The sequence below is a fragment of the Helianthus annuus genome, chromosome 15, assembly GCF_002127325.2.
Source record: "Helianthus annuus cultivar XRQ/B chromosome 15, HanXRQr2.0-SUNRISE, whole genome shotgun sequence".
NCBI classification, from domain to species: Eukaryota; Viridiplantae; Streptophyta; class Magnoliopsida; order Asterales; family Asteraceae; genus Helianthus; species Helianthus annuus.
The window spans coordinates 61,914,966-61,919,844 of NC_035447.2; the positions used below are offsets into that span (position 1 = coordinate 61,914,966).

General features: G+C 35.6%; 1 long non-coding RNA gene across 1 annotated transcript; it reads left to right on the forward strand.

The window, feature by feature from the left end:
- The first annotated feature begins 852 nt into the window (after positions 1-852).
- LOC110909718 lies at positions 853-2,653 on the forward strand. The gene is made up of 3 exons (XR_002575562.1): positions 853-1,164; positions 1,962-2,038; positions 2,504-2,653. It is a non-coding gene; the product is annotated as an uncharacterized LOC110909718 (long non-coding RNA).
- Positions 2,654-4,879: the final 2,226 nt, after the last annotated feature.

Sequence of the window (4,879 nt, forward strand, 5' to 3'; positions counted from 1 at the left end):
TAATAAGGTGAATAATGTTTGTAATGGTTGCTTGAGGATAATCAAAGTTAAGTGTGGGGATGTGATGGAGGGTGTGAAACCCGAGTGTTAACATGCATATTTTATGTGAATTATTGTCGTTTAAGTGATAATGTGCTTTGAATATGTTAACTACGTGTGTTTGTAATGTTACAGATTAATCGCGTAAATCGGTGAAGTTACGACGTTTGGTGATGAAGTGAAACAACCGGGAATAATAATCAAATGAATCACATCATTCGATATACGTTTCGGGTAAAGAGATAATTCGAATGTAAGAAAAATGTGAATGAATGAAGTCCAGGGATCATTTGGTCATTAAATGAAAGTTGCAATGCATACAAAAATGTCCAGCAAAGTCAAAACGTAACCTACGGACTCTGGGCGTAATCTATGGTAGAAAGAGAGACAGAAACAGAAATGTAACATCCGTTAAAATGGATTCCTGAAATCCGATCCGCTTTAAAAATCGGATCCGAACCACAAGAAATATAAATGCGAGATCTTCATAATTTTCGTGACTTAATTTAATTATAACGGATTTGGAATAGTAGATGAATTGTCAATAGTTGGGATAAAGTAACATGTTAATTGGTAATCCAATTTTAAATTTATGTTAAACGTATTTTATTTATTTCTAGATTAACAAATCTACAAATTAGAATAGAATTTACAGTGAAATCGATGGAGTTAATATATTCTTGTGACTTTCTTCAAAAATTGAATATATATTAAATTCAAACGTTTGTTTTTTTATCGAGTAACCATTGTGATATAAACTGCAATTTATTAGCCATGAATGCGCAAAGAAATTAATTAGGAGACTAATATCATTCCACACTATTAATTCGAGACCCATCACTCTATATTTCGCATGCTTCATCTGCCCCCTAAAAAAACATGATATTCTGGCAAAGTTTCTTACGAACTCGAAACCGAAACCTCAACACCTTAGCTTTCGCCGGAATAACCGAGCACGTCGGAAACTACCCTCTCGCCCACTACAGTCGAGCCGGAGTAAAACCTCACTCTCGACACCACCCTCTCACCTCTCCGTTTCGATAACAAGTCGCCGGAAAGATCAAGACGTGCCGGAGGATCGGAGAAGACGACCGGAACGACGACGAAGAAGCCACATCTCGTTCGGTACAATCTTAAATATCTTTTTGTTTTATCGATTCCTTTTGTTTTTTTTTTTCTTATTACAAGGAAACTATAGCATGTATCTAAGAAAACATGAACTGAACAAATACATATATATACTGTTTGACGTTTTGTTTATTTAAAATGAGGAAGATGACCGAGTTCATGTTTAACTATAATAAAAAAAGCGAAATCTTACAGATCGGTTAGTTATGGCTTAGTGGTTCAAATGTTTGGACAAAACAAATTAGTAAATTTTATTTCAAAGTTCCTGTTTCTTAGTTTTATTTTTATTTTTTTAATCCTTTTCTTTTATAATATAATCTTTAAGTTGAGAAATAAAAATCATGTAATCAGTAAGTAAATAATATGGAGTCTTTTCTAACTTAAGGAAATTTAAAGCCTAAATTCTAAATGAATTAAAAATGCAAACTGTTACAAACATTTGGAATGGATCTTTAACACTTGATAACGAATGCAAATAGTAACTGAATTTTAAGTTCGAAATTTTTTTTTTCTTTTTATGTTCATGCCACGTTATGTTTTTTTTATTTATTTATTTAATTACTTTACTTAAAATTCCTTTTTCCTAAATAAAAGCAACAATTTTATTATTCTTTTAACAAAAACTTTTAGAAATTTTGTTAATAACTTAATTAAACAATTTAATTAAAATTCTTTAAACCACTAAAGGATGAATTATAATCATTTAACTTATGAATCATAAATTTTAGAAATATTATTTAACATATGAAAAAAAATTAATAAGATCATTTACGTGTGGTATTTTTCACATCTAGGATAACCACTTCGTTCTCTTGAACATCCTCCAATCCTTACTCGTGCGTTCTTTCAAGAAATCGCAAACGCAACCAATGTGAGTATACTCGATCCCTTTTTGTTTTAAACACTTTTGGGATGCAACATGTATTCTATATCAAAAACACTTGACACTTGAAACTTATTTTAAACATACTCTATCCATTTAAACATGAAACATGAAACTTGTGATACTTGAGACTTTTATGCTATGTGAACATTTAATCCTTGTGTGTAGTTCCGCCTTAACAATGGTAGCGCTATAGGGGTAATGCACCTCCCCGTTAGTCTTTGGGGTATTGTTAGGATGAAACATATAACCTCCCGTTAAACTTTGGGAAAGGCACTTAACGCATTGGAAACTTGGGCTATCACTTGGACTGTGTTAGCTAGCATGGTGAAACTTGTTATATGTTTTCGTGTTGGATATGAGTCTTTAAACGTATAAACTATTATGCTATGTATTAAAACTTGTATACTCGCCAACATTCTTTTGTTGACATTATTTTAATACATGTTGCAGGTTGATAGACGCAGTGATCAAGAAAACAAGCTAGGATGAACCTAGAAACCCATCTAGAATAAGCAATGTCTTGAATTATTTTTGATACAATTTTGTTATGTTTGAATCTTGTATGACATTTTAGTTATTTATGAAATTTGATTTAAACTATATTGTCACAATAGTGTTATGATGCTTTTGAGCGATTTGTTCGTCTCATCCCGATGTTTCCGCCATCGGTTGGGGTGTGACAGGAAAGTCGAAACCGTAGCTTACGGTTTTGTTCGTAGGCTACGGTTGAAGGTTGAAGTTGGTATCGCACATGTGAAGGAGTCTCTTTTGATTGGGCCGTCAATACAATAGGTGGACGGTACATGTGGGCTTGGTTTTGGATTTGGCGGCCAACTTGGAGGGATATGGACTTCACGATTGGACAGATTATTGTGATTACAACATCATCATCACGTTGACTTGGGGACTTGGTTTTAGAAGTCTGACATCATTATTTATTCTAAGACATCACGTGAAAGGAGCAACACAACCATTCTAATTGAGATTATAATATACATCACATCATCGTTACTAATTAGGGGTGGCTGACTTCTCTTGGACGCACGTGACAACATAGAAGGAAAATAAAAGAATTGAAGGCAGCAAGGTTTTGGGTTTCAACTGGGCCATCATATCATCATCACGTAGGAGAGTTTGGGGATTTTCTTTGGATTGGGCTGCCACAGAGAGAATCCTCTTGGATTATTGTTATTTTTCGAGAGGCACAAGACACGTGAGGGGAATAAAACCAATAATCATCATTGGGCTTGGACCTGTTTTGACGGCAGTAGGGGGCACGAAGATGACAGAAGCTATTGAAGATCAGTCAATCCACATGAGCGGCTAGTTTTCTTATGGTTTCCTCCGGATGGAGGGTTTTGTAAGTTAGATGATACTGTGTGTTTGATATAATCGTTTAACTCGGTGATCTAAGCATTCGATGCTTTTCACCATTGATTTGATTTATTGGTCGTAAACAGTTACATTTATTTAAACCTTAATTTCTAAGCATTCAGTTCCCGAGAGTTCTAGTAATTGGGATATATTTGACATGGGGTTAGGGTTTGTAAGTGTAATTGATAATCATTCGATAACCTCCCGTTATGTATTGACCGGAGTACTTAGTCGTTGGTTATCACAACCGGTTAATTAGTTTCAACACTTGTGTCTATGTAAGTGTTTCGCTTAAACACATAACTGGATCTAGCTGCAAAACCTGAAATCTGGAGGAACCATTGTTCTTTCTATTGATTTAAATCTCACATTTAGTTTGTAAATTCTAGTTAATCCACAAATCAAACAATCATCAGTTAATAAATACTTAACATTACACACTTTCCACAATCCTCATCTGGTTCGATATCCGACTTACTCTAGCTACTAGTTTATTCGGTTTTTGCATGTCACTAATGACAGACATCAAAATGGCGCCGTTGCCGGGGAGGCGTGCGCAAAGTGTTTAGTGTTAAGTTTTAGTAAAAAAATAATAAAAAATTAAAAAAAAAATTTAAAAAAATAAATTTAAAAATCCCAAAAAGATTTTTCTTTGATGTTCGTGATTTACACTTGGTAGTTGAGCTGTGTTGTGCAGGATGACAGAGCATTACACAGATTTCAGCTTTTCTACGTGTATATTGTGCGGGGGTCCACGTCATCCGTGTATCGGTTGCCACGAGGCCCACTACAGGAGGGCACATGGAAAACCGGTGTCTTATGTTTCACAGCTTCCACCTCCATCATACGTTGATGATTATGACCTAGAGATGGAGGATGATTATTGCTCGGATGGATATGATCGGGACGAGGATGCTTATTATGAACCAAGGACGGATGGACAATGTTTCTATTGCGGTCGTAATCATACTTCTTATTATGATGATGTGTGCGCGGTGTATTTGGAAAATCCAGAGTATTGGAATAAAAAAATGATGGATGCGTACATCTCAACACCGTATCAGGGATACCGACAGTATCATCCCGAGGAATATCCTGAGCCCGAGGGTGTGTATGCTTATCAGACCCAGGAGGAGAAAAAGCTTGCTATGTTGGAAGCGAGTTTGTCCAAACTCGAGCAGTATTTATTAGCACCCAACCTTTCCGATGAAGATCGAATCAGCTGCCTAGTTTCCAAGTGTCAGAAGTTAAAAATGAAGATAGAAATAGAAGAGCGTCTCTCACCATTACCTGTTGATATTAGAGATTATTCTCACATGGAGGAGGAGGTTGTGGAGGATAATACCACACCAATGAATCCTTTATCTGATGAAGAGTCACTGGTGGATCGGATGGTGTGTGAGGATGATGAGGCAGAGCAGTCTGATGAGATGAATATGTGTACCGAACTTC